Source organism: Agelaius phoeniceus, chromosome 11, assembly GCF_051311805.1.
Source record: "Agelaius phoeniceus isolate bAgePho1 chromosome 11, bAgePho1.hap1, whole genome shotgun sequence".
NCBI lineage: Eukaryota > Metazoa > Chordata > Aves > Passeriformes > Icteridae > Agelaius > Agelaius phoeniceus.
The window spans coordinates 21,234,599-21,247,882 of record NC_135275.1 but is presented as its reverse complement, the minus strand read 5'-3'; the positions used below and the strand labels follow the sequence as shown (position 1 = coordinate 21,247,882).

General features: G+C 52.7%; 1 protein-coding gene across 3 annotated transcripts in view; it reads right to left on the bottom strand.

Moving 5' to 3' along the window:
• LOC129124881 (contactin-4) overlaps positions 1-11,401 on the bottom strand; it is a 274,201-nt gene extending 262,800 nt beyond the window's left edge. For 2 of the 3 annotated variants that reach the window (XM_077184663.1, XM_077184665.1), the window contains exon 1: positions 10,715-10,871. The gene's annotated coding sequence lies outside the window, so the exon portion shown is untranslated. Of the gene's footprint in view, positions 1-10,714; positions 10,872-11,275 lie in introns of those variants that run through there. The other variant, XM_077184664.1, reaches the window with a different exon arrangement.
• Between the last annotated feature and the right edge of the window lie 1,883 nt (positions 11,402-13,284).

The window sequence follows — 13,284 nt, the reverse complement described above, 5'->3', positions numbered from 1 at the left end:
TTCAAAGAATTTGGGTAGAACTTTCTAGAAATTCCAGTACTTCAACATCTCAATATCTCTGAGCACCTTGTGCACCCCAGTTCTTCATCTGCAGTAGAACAGCACAGAACCAGCTCAGGAGAGCTCCACAAGGGTCATCAAACACCTGGAACTCAAAGCCCATTCAGTAAGAAGGATCAAACCATTCTCCAGTTTGGCTCCAGCTGCTGCTGCTCCCTCAAAGTGCAGAATTCCCAAGGTGTTTTCTCCTGGAGATGCTGGGTTTGGACAAAATTCAGGCCAAACTTACTCAAAATTCACTCGGAGACAGGATCTGCCACTTCAGGCTGCTGCAGCTTGGGAGGGGTTTTATAAATCCTCCAAGAGCATTCCCCACCTTCTTTTGCAATTACTGTGTTTGTTTTTATGGAGCAGATTCACACAGCTTAGACTCCTTTGCAAGCCCTGTGCCACACACAGGGAGAGCAGCTGGATGGTGCAGGACTAGAAATGCCATTTTAGAATGTGACCCCAAAGTTCATTTTTGGCAGATGGGATTTTCCAGGTACAGAGCTGAGCTCCCTCCATAATATCTGAACTCAATTTAAGTTTGATCTATAAGATTATTTTCATTCCAACCCCTTTGGACACTCGCAACAACAACATTTCCCTTCTCCCTACACGGATTTAATTTGGTCATGCACTGCAACTCTGCTTAGAAAGCTGCTTAGTGGCAATGTTTCAGAAATCTGAATCAAATTTTCCTGAGTGAAATAAAATTAGTTATCGAGGAAAGGCTAATCCACTTTTCCAGGGGCACTGGTTCCATATCTTAGTAATGGTTCAAAAATACAATAATAATCCTAATAATGAAATGGCTGCTCTGAGATAGAGTGAGTGCTGATGGCAGGCTGGCTATGGGAGCAGGCTGGGACAAACTGGGAGTGACTGGGAGCACTGCCTGGGCCACAAACCTTCAGATTTACAGCAGAAACCTCTCAACTTCCTGACTCCTCTGGCCTGGATCTGGCTCTGCTGCAGAGCCATTTGAACCCCCAGAAGTGAGAGTTCAGGGCGCTCCCAGAGCTGCTGGTGTGGTCAATCCCTGCAGGGATGGTGCTGAGCAGTTCCCCAGCTCTGCTCATCTTCTGGGCCCTTTTGGTGCCACTGCCACAGCTCCAGCCCCATCCCTTCATCTTCCAAGCCCAGCAGGGTGATGAAGCCAATTACCAAATGTACTAATTACACCATGGAGGGCTTGGTTATTCCCAAAATCCCAATTCCAGGAGCTGCTGGCAAACAAGGTCACCCTGCCACAGCCCAGGTGTGAGGTCAGAGCATCATCTCTGCCCATCCCAAATTCCTCAGCTACACCCTGCCCACCACCAGGCCAAGGAGTTTGGAAACCCACAGAGGACTGGGACCTTCTCAGGAGCTGGGATCATTCTCCAGCAAGAGAGGCAGAATCAGGGAAAAAGGGTGAGAGCAGAATCATGGCCAGGGAGATGACCTGACATGGAACTGCAGTTGGAAAAATCCTCTAAAACCATAAAATCCAACCATTTCCCAGCACTGCCAATGCCACCACTCAGCCATGTCCCCAGATGCCACATCACCAAAGCTTTTAAATCCCTCCAGGCATGTTCCAGCACTTCCTGCTAATTGGAAGGTGACCAAGCATCTCCTCACAGTGCACCTTCCTTGCCAGTGGCAAAAATGACCAGTGGTGGCTGGTGACCTGTGAGTGTCACCCTCACAGTGTGACATCAGCAAATCTGATGAAACTTTCTCAATCAACTCCTTTTTTTGTGGACCCTTACCAAAAAAAAAAAAAAAAAAAAAAAAAAAAAAAAAAAAAAATCAAAAAACCTGGAAGAATTGCATGATGTTCCCAGGAGAACCCACAGGGGTTTTATCCCCACTTCCAGCAGGAGTGGAAAGCAGCAGTCCCAGCCAGCTGGGCTCTCTCCACCCCTCTGGGAATGCCCACTCCAAACCCACACGATTTTTGTGGAAAACCCTTGGCCAGTGAGACCACACAGGCTCCATTCAGCTGAGCAAGCAAGGCTGGAACCCATTAATTTGCTGGGTGAGTTATGGTTCCCTGCAGCACCTTTTGTTCACTGTCAAGGTTCTGCAACAATGACAGATGCAGCTACAGCCAGCCCAGAACTCCAGAATTTGATCTCCTAAATCATTCCAGATATTAAATGTCTCAGCAATAAGCCTGGCAAATGAATTCCTCTGGAGCTCACGCTTGGTGCTGAGCACGAGGCAGGAGGGACTCCCCACACAGCTCCCCATTGTTCCCTGGGAAATGATGCCTTGGAAATCATCCCTGGAAAGGAACCAGAACCCCAGGAAAACTCACACCACTTCCAGTGGCTGCTAAAAGGAGCTGCAAATCCACCTGGATCAGTGAGGCTGCACTGTGGGGCATTAGGAGCTCACCAATCCCAGGTTTAATAGCAGGAGCTGGACATGCATATAAAATTCCCACTTACCCTAGTAAATAAACAGCAAAGACTGCAGCAAAATAAAGAACCAGGGGAACACAGGCAGAATGCTTAAGCAGCAAGACACAGGCTGGGTTTCAGTCTGGCTCTTCTCAACCTCAGTATTAATCTTTTTTTTCTTTTTTTTTTTCTTTGTTTAAAACCATCTCCTTCCTCCAGCCACAGCAGTCAAGAGAAGGGAGCAAATTCCACCTCAACTCATTTATAAAGAGCACAGAACTGTTCAAAGGAATCCTCGCCCAAAGCAGATTAAGGCACGCAGAGGGTGGAACAATTGCTACTTCATTTTTAATTTCTCCAAATCACCATCAGATAGATGACAGTGCTTAGCACAGGAAGGATTCTGCAGGCTCCATAAACAATAGAGGTATTACCCATTATCACACAAGTACAAATTAGTCTGACCTTTCCAGCTTTTTCATATGAGGCTTCCTTTTTTCCACTTGACTAGAGAAAATATTGAGTCAAGCCATGCTCTGCACTCTCCCTTCCAAGATGTGTTTGACCAGTGTTTCTTTCCTAAATCTGCAATTAGAAGAGACCCATTAAACACTGAATTCACCCGAGGAATTCTCTGGCCCATCCAGCACTTTCCTGGGGCTCTCCCAGCCTCACTCCCGGTGCTGTTTTTCCCATGGGGGATCAATGTGGGATCTGATAATTTCACACTCCATGGGAAGGGTTGGGAACGACATGGAAATGTTGTTGTGGCAGCAGAGATCATCATGGAATCATGGAAGTGTTTGCATTGAAAGGGGCATTAAAACTCATCCCATCCCACCCCTGCCATGGGCAGGGACACCTTCCACTCTCCCAGGCTGCTCCAAACCTGGCCTGGGACACTCCAGGGGCAGCCACTGCTTCTCTGGCAATTCCAACCCCTTCCCACCCGCACAGGAAGGAATTTCTTCCCAATCTCCCATCCATCCCTGCCCTCTGGCACTGGGAGCCATTCCCTGTGTCCTGTCCCTCCATGCCTTGTCCCCAGTCCCTCTGCAGCTCTCCTGGAGCCCCTTCAGGCCCTGCCAGGGGCTCTGAGCTCTCCCTGGAGCTTCTCCTCTCCAGAGGGGCTCCAGCCCTTGGAGCAGCTCCATGACCTCCTCTGGATTTGCTCCATGGCTTTTCTGTGCTGAGGACCCCAGGGCAGAGAGGAGAGGACACTCATGGAAGCTCCTTCCATCCTCCCTGCCCACAGCCCCTGCCTGATCCCATGAAAACTCAGGGATTTAGGAACTGGACCAACACCAAGGTCTCCTTGTGAGACACATGTACATCCCTAGGAGGCCTTTGCATGTCCCCAGGCAGGAGAGTGGCACAGAGCTGTGATCCCTTGTGCCAAGAACTGCCAGGGCAGCTTCCCTGGACGGGCTGTGCACAGCCTGCTCATGGACACCCGGCCCTGCAAGGGTTAAAGTCATCCCTCAGCACTTTCTGCCGGTGACCTGGAATGTGCTGGGTGCAGCACAGGAATCCTCTGTTCTCCTGATCATTTTGTGAGGAAACCAGAGGAGCTGGGGAGGAGCAGGCAGAGGGTGGTGCTGAGCCAGCCAAACCCTGTACCTGGCAGCCAAACCCTGGGAGGAGCTGCCGGGCAGGGAGAGAGGGAAAGCAGCAGGGGGAAAGCAAGGGGGACACTGAGCACAGAGCCCTGGCAATGACAGGACAGTCCAAGGAGAAACTTCATCCCTTTCTGTGCCAGTGCCTCAGATTTAGGGATGCTGAGAAAATTACAGTGTAGTAATTGAGGTTAGAGGAGTTAAATCCCCATCCCAGCTAAAGTCCTATCCTGCATTACCCCAGATCATGGAGCAGGGCATTCCCTGGGCACTGCCCTATCCCAGATCATGGAGCAGGGCATTCCCTGGGCACTGCCCTATCCCAGATCATGGAGCAGGGCATTCCCTGGGCACTGCCCTATCCCAGATCATGGAGCAGGGCATTCCCTGGGCACTGCTCTATCCCAGATCATGGAGCAGGGCATTCCCTGGGCACTGCCTTACCCCAGCCCATGGAGCAGGGCATTCCCTGGGCACTGCCTTACCCCAGCCCATGGAGCAGGGCATTCCCTGGGCACTGCCTTACCGCAGCCCATGGAGCAGGGCATTCCCTGGGCACTGCCCTATCCCAGCCCATGGAGCAGGGCATTCCCTGGGCACTGCATTACCCCAGTTTATGGAGCAGGGCATTCCCTGGGCACTGCCTTATCCCAGCCCATGGAGCAGGGCATTCCCTGGGCACTCCAGATCATGGAGCAGGGCATTCCCTGGGCACTGCCTTATCCCAGCCCATGGAGCAGGGCATTCCCTGGGCACTGATTTACCCCAGGGGATGGAGCAGGGCATTCCCTGGCTCCTGCCTTACCCCAGGCCGTGGAGCAGTTCCCAGAGCCCCGGGATGCTCCTGGTTCCAGCTCTGAGGGCTGAGTGCTGCCACCCTGTGGGACCCGAGCCGCTCCTGTGTGAGCCTGGCACTGCCGGGATGCTCAGCACACACCTGAGTTTGGGATGCTGGCAGGGCTCAGAAGAGCAATCCAGCTGTTCCCAGACAAGCACAGCACTCTGGGATAATCCTGACAGCTGATTCAGGAGCTGGGGATGTTTATAAATAGGATTTAGAACAAAGAGGTTACTGAGTTCTGAGCAGAATAAGAACAGATGTTACAATCCAGGCTCATTTGTAAGGCAGAGGTAACTGATGAATTTACACAATCCCTGTTTACTCACACAGATCCAGGCCTGGGTGGAAATCCTGCTCTGTGCATCACCAACAGCACAGAAATTCAGCCTGGAATCGCTCCTGTGCTGTGCTTCATATTTCATTCATTTCTGCTTCCAGCTATACATGCACAACAGAGGGCAGGATACATCTCCCTAATTGAACAATACAGATCAATTAAATATGAAAAGTCGTTCTTGGACTGAAACCCTCTCAGGCAAATGTTCTGCTCTTATGCTAAGTAACTCTTTTTTAAAAAAAAAGCTGGGAGTTGAGTGCTGTTCAGAGGGGGATTTTTTATTTATTTATTTTTTTTTTAAAGACTGGGAGACAAAGCCCAAAAAGATTCATCCATTCATTCATGACTAGAGGAGAGAGTTTTGATCACTGAGCAAGGTAAAACATCTTATTTGATGAAAGCTCCTCAGTGCTGTTTGTGTGAGGTGAAGAACCCCCTGTGCTCTGCAGAGATCACCCAAACCACAGCCATGGATCAAACCGGACAAAGATCTCTTTGCTCCAGCTCTAGAAAGGTGTAAAAATGAGCAAAAAAGAGCAAAAAATGGGGATCATTGACAGGAGCTGTTAAAAGGGAAAGCTGTGCCCTGAGCAGCCCCAGGGCTCTCCCTGATGGCTTTTTTGGGGTCTCCACACTTTCATCCCTGGGAGCAGAGAGATGCAAATGTGTTTTGTTGTGTGGAAGTGTTCCCAAATAACGCCCTGTGATCTGAATAAAAGGGGGTTAATAAACAAAGCACTCACAGAGGGGCTCAAATCACACAGGTAGGTCACTGCTGTGCAGCACCACTGGCATTAAATCACCCTCTCAAGAGAGGTTTGTCCACCACAATCACCCGGGCTGTCCTTTGTTCCCTTCTCCAGCTCTAATCAGATGCAATGACCTGCTGAGCCTTATGCAAATTGGCCTTAAACACCACATCTCTTCCTCGGCTAAACATTTATATCAATAAATGATAAACACAGATTTCGCCCCAGGCCAGCAAAGATACAGCACTGTCAGAACTCCTGGCAGAGCAAATCAGTCTGGAGCCAGGGGCTGCTCAGCTCAGCTCTCCTGGAAAACTGGAGGAAACCAAGATTTACTGGTGGGTCTTTCAAAAACGTCTTGCTCTCAACAAGAATTGGGGAAAGTCCACATGGGAGGGTTGAACCTCACTGATTCCAAAATCCAAGAGAAGAAAAGGTGGGGAGGAACCATCCTGGTGCTTTTCTTTATTTTTATTATAACTTAGCAGAACTGGGTACTGGCTAGATCAGAAGATGAATAAGGGTGTCTGGCCACATCTGAGACATCTCCAGCAAGTCCTCAAGGAATGCAGCATCAGCAGCTGAATAACTGGGAGCTTGAGGAAGAACTAATAGGAAAAACAAATGCGGCAGAACCTCGTTTTTGAAACCTTAAACACAATTTTTAAAATAAATCCCTGCCATTTTGAAAATATGACTGCAGATGATTTTTTTGAGTCCTTCTGAAGTGCAATAAGTGCATCACTTACCTCACTGGAGGCCACATGCTGATACATCTGTGCTGTGATCGTGACCCTAAGCAAAAATCCCAATTTATGTCGCAGAGGCAAAACTTCCCCCTTCTGCTGCACCTTCCTAAAGCTGAACTCTGCACCTGCCAGCCACCAGATTGTTTTCAAAATGCTCTGACCCTGATGGTTCTGAGCCTTGACCTTCACTGATTTAACCCAGCAATTAAAAACCCCCCAAGAACTCGTTCTTTTTCTTGGTGTCGGGTTGGGATAGATTCTTACCCTGCAGATTGAGATAAAATGACTGCACCCAGGGAACAGCAAAGCAGGGAGTTATTGCCAACATCCCCACCTTCAGAACCCTGTTTAGTGCACCAAACACTGCTCCCTTGGCTCATAAGGAGTGAGAAGCTCATGTGTGTGAGGATGAGAAGCAGATTTGACACAGATTTGACACAGATTTGACACATTTCCTCCGAGTACCCCCAGATTTGATGGCTGCTGGGAGGAGGGGGAGGCAGGGAAGAGCTGTGCACTGGCATGAAACAGTAAATCAGCAGGGTGTCATCATTATGGATTTGCTTTGCTAATAATAAAAAGAATGAATCACTCCTGTCATGATACCCGTGTCTGCACTGGAGTAACCACGGTGCTGAGCAGGGCTCAGCCCCAGCTGACATCTGTGGGTTTGGGGTGATTTGGGAGGAAATCACCAACACTTGGCCGTGTTTGTGATTACCTCCCTGCCAGGAGCTGCTCATCACTCACTCAGCAAGCAGCACAGGCTCCCTGTGGGAAGGAGAATTCCCAACTGTTGCACCAAAGGCTCTTCAAAGGGAGCTGGGTCCCCTGTGTGACAGCGGGGCTGGGGCAGCCCCCATCCAAGCAGAGAGGGAGAGCTGCTCCTGCAGACACTGCACCAGGGCAGCCCAGGCCACACAGGGCAGGTGTGGGGAGAAACCCCAGGCCTGCTCTATTCTAACAGGGCTAAAAATAGACCTGTGATGATTTATGAACTTTCAAAGGCAGCAGAGTATTTTTAAGCAGCAGCAGCAGCAGCTTCTGCTCCGTCTGCATCCCTCGGCGCCAGGGCTCTGTCCACCCTGCCCTGATGGGAACCAGCCCCTCCAGAATGCTCACCAAGCAGAATTAAACAAGACCACAAGAGCAAATAAAAAGGCAGTGATCTATCTGTCTCGTGGGTATTACCCTTCCTTCCCTCTGCCTTGTCTTTACCCCCGAATTTCAAATATTCTTTTTTTAAATCACGTCAACTCCACAGAACTGTCAGACAAAGCCAACTCCTGAAGCCAAGGTAAATACATCACGTGGCACCAGAATATTTACAAAATTACTCCAAAGTTTTGCATCTCTGGGAGAAATTTTATGTGAGCTCACCCCTGATTTCCAGCTGTCCCTGATGGGGTAACACACGAGTGAATTTGAAAGCAAGAAAATGTTAATTCCAGTAAATAAAGACCTGGCTAGCAACAAGAAAGACTTTCATGCATGTCCAAGTTTGGGAACCAAGGTGGGCTCCCAGCAGCTGTCACTGCTGCTGTCCTTCCCTCTGGTATAATAAAAGCTCCTCAGCCACAGCTGGCAATCAGCACTCAGGAATCCAGCACTGGAGGGATTACCTGGAAAATCACGGCAGGACCCTCTGGAGGAGGATGGCCGAGGTCTCAGGGACCCCCACCCCACGGGCAGAGGTGTCCTTGTGGCCCAGGGCAGGGGACACCTCACCCTGCCCTCCTCAGCATCCCTGGTGAGCCCCACACACCCCTGTTAACCCCTGGAGAGCCGGGCTTTGGAGCTGCAGCACCTCAGCCCATGCTCAGGGGGGCTGCCTGCACAGGTGAGCTGCTCCTCTGCTGTCATTCACATTCCCAACACACGTTTTGTCACTGTGGAGAGCAGAACCAGCTTAAAATTCCAGGAGCACCAGACAGGCTGGGAGAGAGCTCAGCTCCTCTGCAGAAGGATGGGAAAATCCTTCCAGCTGCAGAGTTTAGCCAGGATCATTCAACTCCAACTACCTGCAGGCACACCCTGCTTCCCTGCACTCCCACCACCCATCAGCTGTGGGGTTTTGGGGCAGGAGACCCTCAGAGCCTCCCAAAAGGTGTTTAGAAACACAGCCAGAGTTTGGGGTGCAAAGGGACATTTCCTGAAATCCCCCAAATTCTCGTCAGAGGGGTTCAGCTGTGCCCAGAGTTCAGCACGGGAGGGAGAGGTTGCTGCTCGCCAGTGGAAGCCATTGTCTCCAGCAGGCTGCCAAGGGGAAATTAGCAGTGTGCACACCTCTAAATGAGGCTGTACAGCACGGAAAAGAGGGATTAGCCATGTAAAGTAAGTCCTTTTGGTATTAGATTAAAGAGGGGAGGTGACTTTGAAGGATTATTCAAGAGCCATTTAAGCAGTTTTCAGGGACTTACAAACGCGGGGTAAAAATGCAGCTCCCTCAGGTCCAGAAAAGAAGAAAAATTCAGTTTCCCGGCCAGAAAAGCAGCAGGAAGAAGCTTCTGGGAGAAGTGCAGGCCCCCAGCACGCTGCTCCCAGGCTCGGCGCTGGCTGTGGAGCCCGGCTGCAGCATCACCTGCGCACCTGGGCTGGAGCCGCTGCAGGAGGCACAGGGAGCAGGGACGGGGCTCCCACAGCCACGGGGATGGGTCAGGGCATCCCCCGGGCACCCTGCCAGCACGGGGCACAGCCAGGCAGCCACCCACTGCGGGGCAGGGAGCGCTGCATGCGGGAAAGGAGCTCCGGACTATCGCGACCATCGCAAGAGGAGCCGCCACCAGCCCCTGCTCCCACCTCGGTGATTTATCCGCTGGGATGCGGGTCCTGAACCGAGCCATGGAAACCGGAGGATGGGCGAGCACAGCCACAAAAACTGATTTCTGCCTCCAGCCAAACGTGCCCCGCTTCCCCGCACCTGCGGGTGCCTCATCAACGTGCCGGCTCTTAATCCTCTGCCCACATTAATCCAGCCAGGGGAGAGGAGTACGTGGCTACAAGACATCAGACTGCTCTATCGAACCCTCCCGAGCCCTCCTCGGGGGGGGAAAAACCTTCTTTGGCTTAGTCTAAATTAAGGTGACGGGTAATTAGTATGTAAGATACAAACTATTGCCACTTGTTATGCAAGCAGCATCCTTTAATTTGTAGTTTCGAGAGCAAGCCGCTCCTGTCTGGGATAAATAAAACAACACGCTGCGGTATGTTGCTCACGACACGGGAGCAGCAGCAGCCTGGGCAAAGCAAAAGGAGCTTCAACTCCAGCCGGGAACGCGGCTGGAGCCGGCAAAAAGTTCTGCGTGCGCCTGGAACAGCCTGAGGGGAGCATCCCCGCGTCCGCATCCCGGGATGCTCCTGCTCTCACTCGGGGATGTGCCCGCTCTCACTCGGGGATGCTCCTGCTCTCATTCAGGGATGCTTCTGCTCTCACCCGGGGATGCGCCCGCTCCTGTCCGGGGATCATCCCCGCTCTCACCCGGGGATGCGCTTGCACTCACCCGGAGATGCTCCTGCTCTCACCCGGGGATCATCCCCGCTCCCGCTCAAGGATGCGCCCGCTCCTGTCCAGGGATGCTTCTGCTCTCACCCGGGGGATGCTCCTGCTCTCACCCGGGGGATGCTCCTGCTCTCACCCGGGGGATGCTCCCGCTCTCACCCGGGGGATGCTCCCGCTCTCACCCGGGGGATGCTCCCGCTCCTGTCCAGGGACCGCGGCCACCCCCGCCCGGTGGCTCCGCATGACCCCGCGGCAGCTCCGCGCTCCGGGGGCACCGGGGGTCCCTGCGGACCCCTCGCCCCTCCGGCCGCGCCTCCGCTCCGCCGGCTCCGCAGCGCGCCCGCGCTCTCTTCCCCCGCGCCGCAGCCTTGCTTGAAAATTCCTTATTTACCCCCTATTTCTTTTTTTTCCTTAAATCCCGTTTTAAATCCGCCTCCCTCCCTCCGAGCCGATCCGAGCCGTTCCGTGCCGAGCCGATCCGCGCTTACCTGCCCGGGGCGGGGGGGGTTCATTCCCGGCGCGGCTCCGCGGTGCGGGCGCTCCCGCGCGGTCCCGCGGCCGCAGCATTGAGCGGCAGCGGCGGGGCCGGGCGGGCTCCGCGCTGAGCCCACCCACCCCCGAACCGCCGTGCGCGGGGGGCGGGCGGGCCGCGTTAACCCTTCCTGCCCCGCCCTGCCCGCCCGGCAGCGCTCGGTGCCGGCCCCGCGGGCAGCACCCCCTGCCCTGCCCTGCCCTGCCCTGCCCTGCTGCAGCCCAGGTGCGGCTCTTCCCGCGGTTCCACCCGCACCCCGGGCGGCTCCGAGCCCGTTCCCGTCGCGCTCCCCGCTTTTCCCCATCCCCGACCAGCCCCGAGCCCGTTCCCGTCGCGCTCCCCGCTTTTCCCCATCCCCGACCAGCCCCGGTCCCACTAGGGGAGACCACAGAAGCCCAAATTACCGCTCGCGGCTTTTTTTCTTTTTTTTTTTCTTTTTTAAAATCTATTTTATTTTATTTTTCATTTCCCCCTCGGCGTTGCCCTCCGGTTTTAATGCCAGATTTGTCGTAATTACCTCGCTCTTTGAAGCGAGCCTCTCCTCACCCGCCAGCCTCTCCAGCCCTTTGCATCCACTGTCTCCTTTCATCCCCTTCCCGTTCCTCCTCGTCCAAGAACTGCGTGTGTCGTGCAGGGAGATGAGGAGCCCGAGAGCACAGCGCACCTGGTGCCAGCCCTGCTGCTCCCAAGCTCTGCTGGCCGTCCCCGTGCCCAGGGATGCTCCCAAACCTTCCCCAGGATCCCTCATCAGGGTCTGTGCTTGCTGCTGCAATGCAAGTGATGAGCCACAAACCGCTTTGAAAGTCAGGAGTTCAGGCTTAATAAGCAGCATAATGTAAAGGCACAAAGAAAAGGGGAAAAAAAAGTATTCAGAAGTGAATGTGGGACCTACCTTTCCCCCTGTCCCAAAATCCTGTCCTGGGAAGTGCTCTTCAATGCTTGTGCAAAAAAATAAAAGCCTTGCAGTGCAAAGAGGGTATTCAGTCTTAACTGTGCCTCCCCTGGGTTCTGAGGGATTAAGTGAAACCCTTATTATGTTTAATTATCTCTGGAGTTGCTCTCTGTGCTTGCTGCCTTGCTTTATGGTTTAATAAACTGCACGTCGATAGAAAGGGAATGACAATTAACAGTAGTGCAGGCTGGGCTGGCGTTTACTGCTGCTCACAGGTTCCTCCTCCATGTGCCTGCTCTCAGGTGCTTCATCCCCACCTACCAGAGCCTCTTTGGGCAGCTCAGGAGCGTGGCTGGACCTCACACAGGGGTTAGCTCTGCAGGTCCAAGGTGTTGTGAGCTCTTCATGGAGAGGGGACAGCACCCTGGAGCATCTCCAGGCTGATGGACCAGCTGTGGTTGGCCCAGTCCTGACCTGTCCTTAAGTACCTCTGGTGTCCTGGGGATGCTCAGCTCCTTTATCATGGAATCATGGATGGAAAGGACCTCCAAGATCATCAGGTCCAACCTTGCTGATGGAGGATGGCCCTACACAGAGCTCAGTGCTCCTGGAGAGAGCAGCAGGGACCGGTGCTGCCTTTGCTGGGTCCTACAGAGAGTTTAAGGCTGGGCCCAAGAGTGAAGCAGAGTCTAGAGGAGGCAGGAGTGCTGCACTCCAGCCATGCATGCAAGAATCCCCCTGTGTTTTGAAATGTTATATAAATGTTGTGTATTATTTGTGTAATCTCATCCTGATTTATACAGGAGGGGAGCCTGCTCAGCAATCCAAAATCAAGTTGAGCACCAAGTGTTTTCAATTTAGGAGCGCCTGTGTCTCCAAGGTCACCTCATAAATCCTGGCACCGTGGCAGGGCTCTGCCAATCTGTGAGGGGTGTAATGACTCTGGAGGGAAATCAGCGCTGGAAACGCTGCTGAATTTTTCAGAGGGAACATGCATTGAATGCATCATCATCATCATCATCATCATCATCGTAACCCAGCTGAGCGTGCAGCATCCTCGGAGAAACATCTCCCACCCTCGCCTGGGTGGCAACCACAGCAAATGAGAGCTGAAAGGTGAAGGCAGGGAGGTGGGGGGAGCAGACAGATGGCTTCCCTGGAAAGCCTTTTGGTTGTGCCACCTTCCCTGCACACCTTTACCTCACCCTTGAATGAACAAGCAAACCAGGTCACTGCCTTTTTGATTTTTTTTAATCCCCAACAAATGCACAAATAAGGCCAAAGGAGGAAGAGTCAGCAATCAACGCCTCCCGTTGAAAATTCAGACATATTCTCTTGCACAAATAGTCTCAAATACTTCATAAACGTGGCAAGGAAAAGTGCCTGGCGGGGTTTTGAGCCGGGTTGCAGCAGCAGAGCTGACACTTTGAATCAAGCCTTACAGCACGACCTTGAGAAACTCCTGCGCTGTGACTGACAGCGGGAGAGCCCCGCCAGAGCAGCGCCGGGACAGGGAGCACGCCGCTGTTAATGAGCTACAAACAAACCACGAACAAACCACGAACGAACCACGAACAAACCACAAACAAACCACAAAAAAACCACAAACAAACCACTCTGAATTGCCGTGGAGG